This window comes from Martes martes (assembly GCF_963455335.1).
Source record: "Martes martes genome assembly, chromosome: X".
In the NCBI taxonomy this organism is placed as follows: Eukaryota; Metazoa; Chordata; class Mammalia; order Carnivora; family Mustelidae; genus Martes; species Martes martes.
The window spans coordinates 62,401,567-62,419,077 of NC_137897.1; positions in this window are offsets into that span (position 1 = coordinate 62,401,567).

Genomic DNA, 17,511 nt, shown 5'->3' on the forward strand with positions numbered 1-17,511 from the left:
ACAGACTGTGAACTCTGAGAAACAAACTGAGGGTTTTAGAGGGGGTGTGTGGAGGGATGTGTTGGCCTGGTGATGGGTATTAATGAGGGCACGGATTGCATGGAGCACTGGGTGATATATGTAAACAATGAATCTTGGAACACTACATCAAAAACGAATGATGTGCTCTCTGGTGACTAATGTAACATAATAAATAATAATAATAAATACAGCAGCAGGTGATAAAATATGTTAAACAGATTGCTTACAGCTTTAATACAAACAAATGTATGTTTCAAATAGTGTATTAGACAATTTAGAGAAAAGTATATAGACAATTGTATTCACCATAAATTTGTAATTTAAAATCAAAGAATAAATGATGCAGTATCTCAACTTATTCTCAAATTATTGAGCCCCCAAAATGGGTTAGGGTTTTACTTACATATGCACATTTTATTTACTATAATAAAGTAAGTAAAACCCATACACACACACACACACACACACACGTATATATACTGCAAATCATGTGCAAAAATCATTTGCATATATATATAATAATATTGTTCAAATGTCAATATTAATCAAAGTAGTCTTCAGATCCATGTAAATTCCTATCAAAATTCAATGACATATTTTTTACAGAAACAAAACAATTTAAAAATTGTGTGGAACAACAAAAGACCAATGAGAGAGGATGATAAAGCAAATGGGGCAAAATGTAAAAATTGGTGAATTTGGATAAATGGTGTATGGTAGTTCCTTAAAATATATTTGTAAGGTTTTTTTTTTAAAGATTTTATTTATTTATTTTACAGAGAGAGAACGAGAGCACAAGCAGGGAGAGTGGTAGGCAGAGAGAGAGGGAGAAGCGGGCTCCCCGCTGTGCAGGGGGCCTGAAGCAGGACTTGATCCCAGGACCCTGGGATCATGGACTGAGCTGAAGGCAGACACTTAACCAACTGAGCAACCCAGGTGCTCCTGTTTGTAACTTTGTAAAAAGTTTGAAAGTGTACCAAAATAAAAGTTATCAAAAAAGAAAAATAATGAAAAGTGAAGTGATGAAATAGGTAGTTATGATATCTCATTTCTTCACAGAAATATTAAAAAACCCATCCAGAAACAGTAATAATTAATTTTTTGGAACACTGAAAAATATTCAAAGAGGTACAGCAACAAAGCAAACTCTGATTCAATAAAAAGCAAATTTAAAGTGGTAGGAAAACTTTGTAGTAATTTTACTTACTCTTCCACTATTTCTTCCCAAGATTGGTGACAATTTTGAAAAAGACAGCCCACATTCCTAGCACTAGGCCCTAGTCTCTGGTTGTGGAGAAGCAGAGAAGATTTTATTCAAATATTTTTTTGTTGTTGTTTGTCTGTTCTAACCTGTCTGAATGTTACCTGAAGAAATGATTCTAGGTGCTTGCTTCTGTTTTTCCTAAGATAGAAACAACTCAGGATGGAAACATGGCAGGTATTGTTCAAAAGGATTGTAAAGTGATACAAAAAATTCTCATACACATGGAGTAAAAGTTTAGAGGTAAGAGATACAATAGACTTCTTATGACCTGGGAGGAAAAAAAAGAGAGAGAGAGAGAAAGGGATTTTTTTTTTTTAATTGGGATATTCAGAAATTCTTGTGTATACCAAGGAGTTTTCAAAGCCACACATATATCTGAGACAGGACATATGCTCATAAAATGTCTAAGCAGAGTCTAAGCTTTTACCATTTTACTATTATATCTTTGTAATATATAAGTATAAATAAAATATAAATACAATTATATATAAATATATAAAATATATATTTTATTCATCCACTGATGGACACTTGGGTTGTTTTCATATATTGACTATTATAAATACATATGCAATAAACATGGGGGTATATATAACTTCTTGAGTTAGTGTTTTTTTTTTCTTTGGATAAATATGCAGGTGGAGAAACAGTGCACAACAGCTCCCTTTTCTCTTCATTTCCACCAACACTTGTCATTGCTTTTCTTTTTGTTAATATCCATTCTAACAGATATGGGGTGATATCTCATTGTGGTTTTACTTTGTATTACCCTGATGATTAGTGATGTTTTGCATATTTCATATGTTCTAGGTCATCTATATATCTTGCATGTAAAAATTTCTTTTCAGATCATCTGATCATTTTTAAATCATTTTTTTTTACTATGGAGTTGTATAAGTTCTTTATGTATTTTGGATATTAACACCTAATTGCATACATGATTTGCAAATATTTTCTTTCTTAAATAGGTTCCCTTTTCATTTTAATGAAGATTTTCTTTCCTGGGTAGCTTTTTAGTTTGTCATGTCTTTTCTTTTTCTTTCTTCTTTTCTTTCTTCTTCCCTTCCTTCTTCTCTTCCTTCCCCTTCTTCCTTCCCTCCTTCCTTTCTTCCTTCTCTCCCTCTCCCTCTTTCTTTCATATTTCCTCTGTTTCTTCTCTCTCTCCCTCTCTCTCTCTCTGTTTCCTTTCGGAGTCAGATCCAAAAAACTAATTGCCAAGACTAGTGTCAAGAAACTTGCCAAGTACATTTTATTGTAGAAGTCATGTTTTCAGGTGTTCCATTCAAGTCTTTAATTCATTTTGAGTTAATTTTTGTGCCTGGTGTATGGCTAGTGGTCTAGTTTCATTCTTTTGCATGTGGCTGTCCAGTGAAGAGGCTGACTTTTCCCCTTGTATATTCTTGCCTTATTTGTTGTAAATTAATTTGCCATATATACATTGTTGTTGCTTTTTTTGTTCTCAATTCTTTCCAGTTAATCTATATGTTTGTATTTATGCCAATACCATACTTTTTAACATAATATGGCTTTGTAATAAAATTTGAAATCAGGAAGAATGATGCCTCCAGATTTGTTTTTCATCCCTAAGATTTCATTGGCTATTTAGGGACTTTTGTTGTTCCACACAATTTTTAAATTGTTTAATTTCTGTAAAAAAATATGTCATTGAGTTTTGATTGGAATTTACATGAAACTGAAGATTGCTTTGACTAATATTGCTATTTGAACAACATTATTTCTTTTAATCCGTGAGCATAAAATATCTTTCCAGTTATTTGTGTCTTCAATTTCTTTCATCAAAGTTTTATAGTTTTCAATGTACAGATCTTTTACTCATTGACTGAATTTATTCCCTCATATTTCATTTTTCTTCTTTTTAATATTATAATTTTATTTTTTTCACTGTTCCAAAATCCATTGTTTATGCACCACATACAGTCCTCCCTGCAATATGTGCCCTCCTTAATACCCACCACCAGGCTTACCCAACCCCCTACTCCCTCCCCTCCAAAATCTTCAGTTTGTTTCTTAGCATCCACAGTCTCTCATGGTTCATCTCCCCCTCTGATTTCCCCTCTCTCACTTCTCCTTTCCATCTCCCAATGTCCTCCGTGTTATTCCTTATGCTCCACAAGTAAGTGAAACTGTATGATAATTGACTCTCTCTGCTTGACTTATTTCACTCAACATAATCTCCTCCAGTTCCGTCCATGTTGATACAAAAGTTGGGTGTTCATCCTTTCTGATGGAAGCATAATAATCCATAGGACATATGGACTATATCTTCCTTATCTTCATATAAATTTAATCTCTTCTTTGCATGCTGTTTCTTCCACTTTTCTCCACACCGTTTCTCATAGTGGCTGCACCACTTCCCACCAACATTGTAACAGGGTTTCCCTTCCACGACATCCTTACCAAAACCTATTATCTCCTGTGGGAATTTTAGCCATTCTGACCAGTGTGAGGTAGTATATCATTGTACTTGTGATTTGTATTTCCCTGATAATGAGTGATATTGAGCCTCTTTTCATACGTCTGTTAGACATCTGTATGTCTTCTTTGGGGAAAAAAAATGTCTATTCATGTCTTCTGCCCATTTTTAAACTGGATTATTTCTTAGTTGGATGCTTAGGTTGATAAGTTCTTCATAGATTTTGGAAATCAATCAGATATGTCATTTGCAAAAATCTACTCTCATTCTATAGGATGCTTTTTAGATTTGTTGATTTTTTTTCCTTTGCTGTGCAGATGATGAAGTCCCAATACTTTATTTTTTTTTCCAATAGTTTATTTTTGCTTCTATTTCCCCTGTCTCAGGAGACAAATCTAGTAAGAAGTTGTTACAGCCAATGTCAAAGAGGTAACTCCCTGTGCTCTCCACTACAATTTTAATGTTTCCTGTCTCAATTTTGGGTCTTTCATCCATTTTGAATTTATTTTTTAATTTACTTTGGTGTAAGAAAATGGTCCAGATTCATGCTTTTGCCTGTTGCTCTCCACTTTAAGCAACATAATTTGTTGAAAAGACTGTCTTTCCCATTGGCTATTCTTTCCTGCTTAGTCAAAGATTAATTGACCATAAATTGTGGGTTCGTTTGTGGGCTTTTCTATTCTGTTCTATTGCTCTGTGTGTCTCCTTTTGTGCCAGCACCATACTGTATTGATGACTACAGCTTTGTAATATAGCTTAAAAGCCAGAATTGTGATGCATCTAGCTTTGCTTTTATTTTTCAAGATTGGCTTGACTATTTGGGGTCTTGTGGTTCCATACAAATTTGAGGATTTTTTGTTCTAGCCCTGTAAAAAATGCTGGTGGTATTTTGGAAGGATTGCATTAAGTGTATAGATTGCTTTGGGTAGTATAGACATTTTAACAATATTTGTTCCTCAAATGCATGAGCATGGATTTTTTTTTCATTTCTTTGTGTCATCTTTATGTATTATAGTTTTTGGAATACAGATCTTTATCTCTTTGGTTACATTTATTTCTAATTGTCTTGTGTTTTCTTACTACAATTGTAAATGAAATTGATTCCTTGATTTCTTTTTCTGTTTCTTCATTACTGGTCTATAGAAATGCAACAGATTTCTGTACATTGATTTTGTAACCTGTGAATTTACTGAATTCATCTATCAAATCTAGGAATATTTGGTGGGGTCTCTTGGGGTTTCCACATAGACTATCATATCATCTGCAAACAGTGAAAGCTTTATGACTTCCTCATCAATTTTGATGTATTTTATTTCTTTTTGTTGTCTGATTTCTGAGGTTAGGACTTCCAGCATTATATTTAATAGCAGTAGTAAGGTTGGACACCTCTGAATTGTTCCTGACTATAGAGTAAAAGCTCCCACTTTCTCCCAATTGAGGATGTTATTAGCTGTGGGCTTTTCATATATGGCCTTTATTATATTGAGGTATGTTCCCTCTATCCCTGCTTTGTCAAGGGGGGTTCTGCCATGAATGGTGTGCTTTGTCAAGTGCTTTTAATGCGTCTATGAAAAGGATCGTATAGTTCTTATATTTTTATTAATGCGGCTTATCACATAAATTGGCTTGAGAATATTGAACCACCCTTGCAGCCCAAGAATAAGTCCCACATGATCATGGTGAATGATTCTTTCAATGTACTGTTGGGTTCTATTTATTTACTGCTACTTTATTGAGAGTTTTTGTATTCATATTCATCAGGGATATTGGCAAATAGTTCTCTTTTTTAGTGGTGTCTTTATCTGGTGTTGGTATGAGGATAATGCTGGCCTCATAGAATGAATTTGGAAGTTGTCTTTCCATTTCTACTTTTTTAAATAAGTTGAGAAGAATAGATATCAAGTCTTCTTTAAATGTTTGCTATAACACACCTGTGAAGCCAAATGGACCTGGGCTTTGTTTTTTGGCTTTTGGTTTTTGTTTTGTTTTTTAATTACTGATTCAGTTTCATAACTGGTTAACAGTCTGTTCAAGTTTTCTACTTTTTCCTATTTCACTTTTGGTAGTTTATATTTCTAGAAAATTATCCATTTCTTCCTGGTTGTCCAACATTTTTTTCTTCCTGGTTATCCAACTTTTTGGCATATAGCTTTCCATAGTCTCTTATAATTGTATTTCTGTGGTGTTGGTTGTTATTTTTCCTGTTTCATTGTGATTTTATTTATTTGGGTCCTTTCTCTTTTATTTTTGGTAAGACTACTGGGGGCTTATCAACTTTTTAAAATATTTTCAAAGAAATAGCTCCTGGTTTCATTGATCTCTTGTACTCTTTTTTTTTAATTTTTTATTTATTTATTTATTTTTTTAGGTTGAATGTCATTTATTTCTCCTCCAATGTTTATCATTTCCTTCCTTCTGGTGACTTTAGGCTTCATTTGTTGTTTGTTTTGTTTTCTTTCTAGCTCCTAGGTTCAAGGTTAGGCTATTTATTTGAGATTTTTCTTGCTTCTTCAGTTAGGCCTGTTTTGCTATATACTTGTCTCTTTGGACAACTTTTGCTGCATCCCAAAGGTTTTGTTTTCATTTTCATTAGTTTCCATGTATTTTTTTTTTCCTTCTTGATTTGTTGGTTGACCCATTCATTGCTTATTAGCACATGGTTTAACTTCCGTGTATTTGTGTTCTAATTTTTTCTTGTGGTTGACTTCAAGTTTCATAGTGTTGTGTTCAGAAAATATGAATTGTATGATCTCAATCTTTCTACACTTATTAAGGTATGTGATCTACTCTGTAGAATGTTCCATGTGTGCTTGAAAAGAATGTGTATTCTGCTGCTTTTAGATGGAATATTCTGAATATTGTTAAATCCATCTGGCCCAATGTATCATTCAAAGCCAATGTTTCTGTGTTGATTTTCTGCTTGATCTGTCCTTTGATGTAAGTCAGGTATTAAAGTCCCCTTTTATTTTTATATTATTATCAATGAGTTCTTTTTGTCTGCTATTAATTGTTCTATATATCTGATGGTCCCATGTTGAATGCATAAATATTTAAAATTACTAGATCTACTTGTTGGATTGTCCCATTTATCATAATATATTGCCCTTCTTCATCTCTTGTTACAATCTGGCTTAACGTCTACTTTGTCAAATTTAAGTATTGCTACTCTGGCTCTATTTTGTATTTTTTAGAAAGATTTATTTATTTATTTTTAAAGAGACAGATGGGGGGATGGGAAGTAAGAAAGGAAGAGAGAAGGGTTTAATTTCACTACCCTGAGATCATGACCTGAGCCAAAACCAAGTGCTGGACACTTAACCAACAGTGCCACCTATGCTCTGGCTTTATTTTGACATACATTTGCGTGATAAATGTTTCTCCATCCCTTCTTTTAATCTCCGTAATTCTTTATGTATAAAATGAGTCTCCTGTAGTCAACATGTAGATGAGTCTTGCTTTTTATCCATTCTTTATATCCTATGTCCATTGATTTGAACATTAATCCACTGAATTTCAGAGGAATTTTTGATACATATGTATTTAGTACCATTTTGTTACTCATTTTGTCATCGTTTCTGGAGATTCTCTCTCTTTTTTTTTTTGAAGATTTTTATTTATTTATTTGACAGAGAGAGAGATCAGAAGCAGGCAGAGAGGCAAGCAGAGAGAGAGAGAGGGGGAAGCAGGCTCCCCGCTGAGCAGGGAGCCTGATGTGGGACTTGATTCTAGGACCCTGAGACCATAACCTGAGCTGAAGGCAGAGGCTTAACCCACTGAGCCACCCAGGTGCCCCTAGAGATTTTCTCTTTTCTTGTTTTTGTCACTTTTGTTCTTTCCTTTCCACTCAGAGTCCCCTTTAACATTCCTTGCAGGTCTGGCTTAGTGGTCATGAAATCCTTTAGTTTTAGTTTGTCTGGTAAATCTTTATCTCTCCTTCTATTCTGAATGATAGCAACACTGGACAGAGTAATCTTGTCTGTAGATTTTTTTTTCTTATTTAACACTTTGAATATATCAGGGCACTCCCTATGGCTTGCCAAGTTTCTGTAAAGGGATCTGCAGCTGGCCTTATGAGTTTTCCCTTAGAATTTACTGACTTCTTTTGTCTTGCTGCTTTTAGGATTTTTTCTTTATCCCTATATTTTGCAAATTTAATTACAGTATGTCTTGTTGTTGACCTCCTTTTGTTTATTTCTTTTTAAAGATTTTATTTATTTATTAGAGAAATAGAGAGAGAGCACAAGTAGGTAAAGCACCAGGAAGAGCGAGAAGTAGAAGCAGCCTCTCTGCTGAGCAGGGATCCTGATGCAGGGCTTGATTCCAGGACCCGGGAGTGATGACCCGAGCTGAAGGCAGCCACTTAACTGACTGAGGCACCCAGGCATCCCTCCTTTTGTTGATTTTGTTGGGACTTCTCTGTGCTTCCTGGATTAGGTGTCTGTTTCCTTCCCTAGATTAGGGAAGTTTTCAGATATTATTTCCTCAAATATTCCTTCTGTCCCCTTTTCTCTATCTTCTTTTGGGAATCCTATGATAAGAATGCTATTAGTTTTGATAGAGTCACTGTACTCCCTAAGTTTTTTCTTATGATCCATAATTTTTCTTTAATTTGTTCCATTTCATTATTTTCCTTTAATCTATCTTATACATTATTTATTCTTCTTTCTTCTTCTTCCGTTCTTGTGTTCATTACATCCAATCTGTTTCAAATCACAGTTATTGTATTTTTCATTTCTGCCTGATTGTTAACTCTTTTATCCCTACAGTAATGGCCTCCTTGATATTTTTCATTCTTTTCTCAATCCTAGTCAGAAACCCTACTTTGATTGCTTTTAATTTTCTATCAGACATATCTGTTTCACTGAGTATCTGTACCTTAGCCAGAGAGTGCTGAGTTTAACAAGGTGTGCACTGCTCTGCTTGTTAAATGAAACCTGATCCTACTTCCACTAGAATTTAAGCCTTTTAGAACTCTGGAAGGAAGATGTGGTGTGTGCAGTGGTTTCTGCTGGTCTTCTGGGGGAGGGGTCCACTTCTCTGGGGTTGAGACACACTTACCCAAGCAGCAGAGTACTGGCAGAGCACAGGGCCCAAACTTGGTGTAAGCAGGTGAGGCAGCCAGTGTCTGTACAATACTGTTTACTGAAGGTGGTTTATGCTGAGGGACAAGGGAGACAAATGATGCCAGCCAGCTCCTTTGTCCCAGGAGAGATGTCTCCATGTTTACTGCTCCCAGGGAAGTACTCTGAAAAGAGGAAATAATCTCATCCCATGCATCTCCAGTGTCTTTGAGATTGCTGTTTTCATGCTTTCTGTCTCCAGGTTGCTTGCCTGCCAGAAGCAGTGCAGTGTAATATGGGTTATATTCCAGCTAAGTCTGCTGACTTTTAAAACTCCAAACTTTATGGACATGGTGTGGCAGGGGCCTGTGCTTGCCTTCTGATATAGGGTCTCATCCTGGTGGGTCTGATACATTTTTGACCAAGAAGGGCAGTCATAGCAGAGTGTGGGGGGATGAGACTTGGAGCAAGCAGACTAGGAAGCCAGTGTCAGGGCAAGCTGCCTTCAGCAGGTGGTTCTGGGTCTAAGCCCAGATTGGGGAAGAAAATGGTAACTGTCAGCTCTTTTGTCTCCTGAGGCATCTCTGGGAATGCCAACTTTCACAGATGCACCCCAAGAAGAGAAAACAATATCTCCCCTCCCAATCTTAGTCATTCCTCAGATTGTGCTTTCTGCCCTGTTTCTTGCCTGTCTTTGTTCCAGGAGTAGGACAGCACCCTCATGGCTCTATCCCTGCCAAATCCACTTACCTGTAAAAATCCAATTCAAGTTCTGCTGGTTTCAAAGACCCATGAAATCAGCTCCTCTCATTTTCCCAGAAAATGGCTTTGCGGAAGTGTTCTTCTTGTGCGTCCTTCTCTCTCTCTCTCTCTCTCTCTTCTTTCTGCATCAAGGATTCCCCCTCTCTTCTGAGCACTTGTGATCCATTTCTTTCCAAAATCAAGTGTTCCCATATCACAGTCTTCAATGCAGCCCTGTTCTCCCTCTAGTTGTGGAATTTTTTCTGTCAATCCTCAGGTCCACTAATTGAGCATTTGATAGTTATCTAGTTGTGTTCTAAGGACAAGTGGAGCCTAGAGTCCTCCTACTACACCATCATCTAAGCTGCTCCTTGTCACAAGGTGTATTTGATCTCCTTTAATTTTTGTATTGATTAATTGGTTGTTCAGTAAAATGTTGTCTTTTTATGGCTTGTATATATACACACACACACACACACACACACACACACACACACGATGTGAATATATATTTTTTATTCATTCATCTATTGACGGACACTTGGGATGCTTCCATAATTTGGCTATTGTGAATACTGTTGGTACAAATATAAGAGTACATATCTCTCTAAATTATAGTCTTGGTGTTTTTTTTGTTGTTGTTGTGTTCTTTTTTTGTTTGTTTGTTTTTTAGTAAATACCTATTAGTGTAACTACTGGGTCATAGAGTAGTTCTATTTTTAATTTATTGAAAAATATCCAAGGGGGGAGACAAGATGATGAGGAACTAGGAGGAGGCGCTGTTTCAACCTGTACCTAAAGTGAGCTGATTACCTACCAAAGAATTCTGATCACCCATGAAATCAGCCTGAGATTAGAATTATACACGTCTGGATCTCTACGGGGGCAGAAGACGCCAGTGGGCAGGTAAAGCAGAGTGGGAACGTTGGACTGATACTGGAAGATAAACAAAAGTGAGAGGGAGCCACCACAAACGACCCATTGGAAAGTAATACCCCAATACGAGAGTGCCCTGCGACTGGGTACCAGCATTAACTTGGAGTCTGGTTGAAAACACTCAAAAAGAGCAAAGGATTGTGGGGGGAAATTGTGGGAATTGGGGCAGTGAGGGACAGGGGCTTGAGTCCCAGGACCCAGGACAGCCACCTCTGGTGCAGAGCCAGAGAGAGTGTGGCAAAGAAGCCAGATCTTGGTCCCTGAGCCACCAGCTTGCCTGAGAGCAGCTGGGTGGCGGCTCCCGTGAGGAGCAGGGAGCCTCACCAGCTGGCAGAATCACAGCCTTTTGCACTCTCTGAAGGTGCTGTGCTACCAGAGTCTGAGTCACGCCCCACACCCTCCCTGAGAGAGGTGCTGCAGGCTCCAGCTGGCATGGTCTCTGACCTGGAGAGTCTGAACACTCCCAGCCCAGGCCAGCGGGAAAATCTCAGTGCATGATCACTGCTTGGGACCTCTCTGATCGTTTGGAGCTGCCCAGACAGCCACGGCTATCTTGGTTTTGGATGCAAGCAGGAGTTCCTGTGACCCCAGAACCGTGACTGGGAACCTGCTCCGCCAGCCGCCAAGGGGGAATTTATGTGCTCTGGAGCACCCAGAGGAGAACAGACTGAGGCTCCTCTCTGAGAGGGAGGTCTGGGGGCAGTTTGCTTTCCTCTAAACCTCCAAAAACCATCAAAAGCTGCCAAGCTGAGAGAAAACAAATGAACAAACAAACAAGCAAACCTCCAGAGAACAAAAGCCTGAAAAACCGGTTTCCTTGGAGCCCACCCCCTTGATAGGGGCAGGAGGACTTAACTCAGGGAACACTTCCTGAAAAACCACATGGCAGTCCCCTCCCCCGGAAAACCAACCCCCCCCCCCAAAAAAAAGACAGGAGAAAAATCACCACTACTTCATAGATACAACTTTTATTTTTAATTCATTCCCACTATTAAGGTTCATTTTTTATAGATAATTTTTGAACCTATTTACCATCACAGTGAGATGTCCAGTACATCAAATTCCATAATAACCTTTTAACTTGAACTATTTAATACATACACCTGTGTTTTTCTTTTGCTTTTCTATTTTTTAATTTGTTTAAATTTTATTTTAGATAAGTTTAGTTTATTCTTTTTTTATTTTTATTTTTTAATATTCATATAGAGTTAAACTTCAAGGTAATCCTCTTTCCCCAATCAATGCTACCCCTATAGGTAAACCAGTTTTTAATCCCCCTTTTTCTTAGGAAAGCTGAGTCCTTCAACAAAGATATCAAGATACATCCATGAAGAATCAAAATAACCTTCCTCACCCACACTGAGAATTTATAACCACTCTCCCATCTTTTTCTTCCACCAGTGTTTCTCTGTATTTGTTTTTGTCCTGGTAGTATATAAATCTTATACTTGGGGTTCTTTTTGACGAGGTTCTTTTGTTTTTGTTTTTGTTTTGTTTTTATATATTTATTTTTTTCTCTTGTCATCTACTTTTATCAGTCTTTTTGTTTGTCTATTTTGTTTGCATACTTCATAAATCTTACCTTGGGGCCCATTTGGGCTGGGTCTTCTCTTTTATTTTATCTTTCTTTTTTTTCCTCTCTCTCCCTCTCTCTCTCTCTTTAGTCTTTTTTCTTTCTTTTGGGTGGGGACTCTTGATTGCTCAGAAGCATTCCAGGGTGCACCTTCCCTGCACCATGGTCGATATATTCAGCTACATCCGTTCAGCCACCTCTCACCAAAATGACTAGGAGGAGGAATGCCCAACAGAAGAAAAATTCAGAGGATGGGCCCTCTGCAACAGAGCTAATGGGATGGACATAGACAATATGTCGGAAAAGGAACTCAGGCTAACAATTAGCCAGGCAATAGCTAGGTTGGAGAAAGCCATGGATGACAAAATGGAATTGATTAGGGCAGAAGTGAAAGCCACCAGGGATGATGTTCACAATGTTCTCAATGAGTTCCAATCTAATCTAAATTCTCTAAAAGCTAGGGTAACTGAGGCAGAAGAGAATTAGTGATCTGGAGGACAAACTGATAGAGAAAAAGGATCAGGAGGAAGCCTGGAACAAACAGCTTAGAAGCCACGAAAACAGAATTAGGGAAATAAATGACGCCATGAAACGTTCGAACGTCAGAATTATTGGAATCCCTGAGGGAGAGGAGAAAGAAAGACCAGAAGATATAGTTGAACAAATTCTCCATGAAAATCTTCCCAAACTCGTAAATGGAAGCACGACATGAATCAGCGTTCATGTACTAGAGGCCAAATGGTCTCCCCCGAAGATTGTAGAATCCAGAAAGACCTCAAGACACCTGATAGTAAGAATGAGGAATCATAATTGTAGACAGGACCTCTTGAAAGCAGCTAGGACAAAGAAGTTCCTTACATACAGAGGAAAGCCCATCAGAATAACGTCAGACCTGTCTGCAGAAACCTGGCAAGTCAGAATGGGCTGGCAAGATGTATTCAGGGCACCAAATGAGAAGAACATGCAGCCAAGAATACTTTATCCAGCAAGACTGACATTCAAAATGGATGGAGAGATAAAGAGTTTCCAAGACCGACAATGCTTAAAAGAGTATGTGACCACCAAGCCAACACTGCAGGAAATATTAAGGGGGGGTTCTATAAAAGAGGGAAAATCCTAAGAATAGCATTGAACAGAAATATATAGAGACAATCTACAGAAAGAAAGACTTCAAAGGTAACACGATGTCAATAAAACCGTATCTCTCAGTAATCACTCTCAGTATGAATGGCCTAAATGCACCCATAAAACGACACAGGGTTGCAGATTGGATAAAATGACAGGACCCATCCATATGTTGTCTACAAGAGACCCATTTCGAACCTAAGGATACACCCAGACTGAAAGTGAAGGGATGGAGAAGCTTCTTTCATGTTAATGGGCCTCAAAAGAAGGCCGGGGTGGTGATTCTCATATCAGATAAATTAGATTTTAAACTAAAGACAAGTCAGAGATACAGAAGGACACTACATAATTCTTAAAGGGACTATCCACCAAGATTATCTAACAATTGTAAATATATATGCCCCCAATATGGGAGCAGCCAATTACATAAGAAAACTATTAATCAAGATAAAGAGTCATAGTGATATGAATACATTAATAGTAGGAGATCTTAACAGGTCACTCTCAGTAATACACAGATCATCCAAGCAGAAAATCAATGAAGAAACAACAGCATTGAATTACACATTGGACCAGATGGACCACATAGGTATATACAGAACATTCCACCCTAAAACAACAGAATACTCATTCTTCTCAAGTGCCCATGGAACCTTCTCCAGAATAGACGACATACTGGGTCACAAATCAGGGCTCAACCAATATGAAAAGACTGAGATTATTCCCTGCATATTCTTAGATCTCAATGCTTTGAAACTGGAGCTCAATCACAAGGAAAAGTTTGGAAGGAACTGAAACACCTGGAAGCTAAAGACCACCTTGCTTAAGAATGCTTGGATCAACCAGGAGATCAAAGAAGAATTTCAACAATTCATGGAAACCAATGAGAATGAAGACACTTCACTCCAAAACCTATGGGATACAGCAAAGGCGGTCCTAAGGGGGAAATACATAGCCATCCGAGCCTCCCTCAAAAAAATTGAAAAATCCAGAATGCACCAGCTGTCTCTACACCTTAAATAACTGGAAAGTCAACAACAAATTAAGCCAACTCCACTCACTAGAAGGGAAATAATCAAGACTAGAGCAGAGATCAATGAGGTAGAAACTAGTGATACAGTAGAACATATCAATGAAATTAGAAGCTGGTATTTTGAAAGAATCAATAAGATTGATAAACCATTGGCCACACTAATCCAAAAGAAAAGAGAGAAAGCTCAAATTAATAAAATTATGAATGAAGAGGAAGAGATCACAACTAACACCAAGGAAATAGAAATAATCATCAGAAGTTATTATCAACAGTTATATGCCAATAACTTAAGCAACCTAGATGAAATGGATGCATTCCTGGAAAACTATAAACTTCCAAAATTGAACCAGGAAGAAATTGACAACCTTATTAGACTGATATCTAGTAACGAGATTGAAGCAGTGATCAAAAAACTCCCAAAAGGGGCGCCTGGGTGGCTCAGTGGGTTAAAGCCTCTTCCTTCGGCTCAGGTCATGATCCCAGTGATCTGGGATCAAGCTCCATATCGGGCTCTCTGCTCTGCAGGGAGCCCGCTTCCCACTCTCTCTCTGCCTGCCTCTGCCTAGTTGTGATTTCTGTCTGTCAAATAAATAAAATATTAAAAAAAAAACCTCCCAGAAAACAAGAGCCCAGGACCTGAGAGATTCCCTGGGGAATTCTACCAAACTTTCAAAGAAGAAATAACACCTGTTCTCCTGAAGGTGTTTCAAAAAATTGAAGCAGAAGGAAAACTTCCAGACTCTTTTTGTGAAGCCAGCATTACCCTAATCCCCAAACCAGGCAAAGACCCCACCAAAAAGGAGAATTTCAGACCAATATCACTGGTGAATATGGATGCTAAGATTCTCAACAAGATTCTAGCAAACAGGATCCAACAGCACATTAAAAAGTTTATCCACCATGACCAGGTAGGATTCATCCCTGGGTTGCAAGGATGGTTCAACATTCACAAATCAATCAATGTGATAGAACAAATCAATGAGAGAAGAGAGAAGAACCACATGATCCTCTCAATTGATGCAGAAAAAGCTTTTGACAAAATACAGCATTCATTTCTGATTAAAACTTTTCATATTGTAGGGATAGAGGGAACATTCCTAAACTTCATAAAATCTATCTATGAAAACCCACAGCAAATATCATCCTCAATGGGAAAAAGCTCACAGCCGTCCTCTTGAGATCAGGGACATTACAAGGATGCCCACTCTCACCACTCTTGTTCAACATAGTATGAGAAGTCCTAGCAACAGCAATAAGACAACAAAGAGAAATAAAAGGTGTCCAAATTGGCAATGAAGAAGTCAAACTCTCTCTCTTCACAGATGACATGATACTTTATATGGGAAACCCAAAAGACTCCACCCCCAAACTACTAGAACTCATACAGCAATTCAGTAATGTGGCAGGATACAAAGTCAATGTCCAGAAATCAGTTGCTTTCTTATACACTAACAAGGAAAACACAGAAAAGAAATTAGAGAATTGATTCCATTTACTATAACAACAAGAACTATAAGATACCTGGGGGAAAAAAAAACCTAACCAAAGAGCTAAAGGATCTGTACTTGAGGAACTACAGAACACTCATGAAAGAAATTAAAGAAGACACAAAAAGATGGAAGACCATTCCATGCTCTTGGATCGGAAGAATAAACATTGTTAAAATGTCTATACTGCCTAGAGAAATCTATACTTTTAATGGCATTCCGATCAAAATTCCACCAGTATTTTTCAAAGAGCTGGAGCAGATTATCCTAAAATTTGTATGGAATCAGAAGAGACCCCGAATTGCTAAGGAAATGTTGAAAAACAAAAATAAAACTTGTGGCATCACGTTACCTGATTTCAAGCTTTACTACAAAGCTCTGATCACCAAGACAACATGGTACTGGCATAAAAACAGACACATAGACCAGTGGAACAGATTAGAGAGTCCAGATATGGACCCTCAACTCTATGGTCAAATAATCTTCGACAAAGGAGGAAAAATATACTGTAGAAAAAAGTCTCTTCAATAAATGGTGCTGGGAAAATTGGACAGCTATATGTTGAAGAATGAAATTCGAACATTCTCTTACACCGTACACAAAGATAAACTCGAAATGGATAAAAGACCTCAACGTGAGACAGGAATCCATCAGAATCCTCGAGGAGAACATAGGCAGTAACCTCTTTGACATCAGCCACAGCAACTTCTTTCAAGATATGTCTCCAAAGGCGAAGGAAACAAAAGCGAAAATGAACTTTTGGGACTTCATCAAGATCAAAAGCTTCTGCACAGCAAAGGAAACAGTCAACAAAACAAAGAGGCAATCCACGGGATGGGAGAAGATATTTGCAAATGACAGTACAGACAAAAGGTTGATATCCAGGATCTATAAAGAACTTCTTAAACTCAACACACACAACAGATAATCATGTCAAAAAATGGGCAGAAGATATGAACAGACACTTCTCCAATGAAGACATACAAATGGCTATCAGACACATGAAAAAATGTTCATCACCACTAGCCATCAGGGGGATTCAAATTAAAACCACATTGAGATACCACTTCACACTAGTTAGAATGGCCAAAATTAGCAAGACAGGAAACAAGTGTTGGAGAGGGTGTGGAGAAAGGGGAACCCTCTTCCACTGTTGGTGGGAATGCAAGTTGGTGCAGCCACTTTGGAGAACAGTGTGGAGATTCCTCAGGAAATTAAAAATAGAGCTTCCCTATGACCCTGCAATTGCACTACTGGGTATTTACCCCAAAGATACAGATGTAGTGAAAAGAAGGGTCATCTGTACCCCAATGTTTATAGCAGCAATGTCCACGGTCGCCAAACTGTGGAAAGTACCAAGATGCCCTTCAACGGTCGAATGGATAAGGAAGATGGGGTCCATATACACTATGGAGTATTATGCCTCCATCAGAAAGGATGAATACCCTACTTTTGTAGCAACATGGATGGGACTGGAAGAGATTATGCTGAGTGAAATAAGTCAAGCGGAGAGTCAATTATCATATAGTTTCACTTATTTGTGGAGCATAACAAATAACATAGAGGCCATAGGGAAATGGAGAGGAGAAGGGAGCTGAGGAAAATTGGAAGGGGAGATGAACCATGAGATACTGTGGACTCTGAAAAACAATCTGAGGGTTTTGAAGGGGTGGTGGTGGGAGGTTGGGGGAGCCAGGTGGTGGGTATTATGGAGGGCACGTATTGCATGGAGCACTGGGTGTGGTGCATAAACAATGAGTTGTGTTACTCTTAAAAATAATTTAAAAAAATATATATCCATAGTGTTCTTGAAGGTGGCTTCACCAGTTTTCATTCC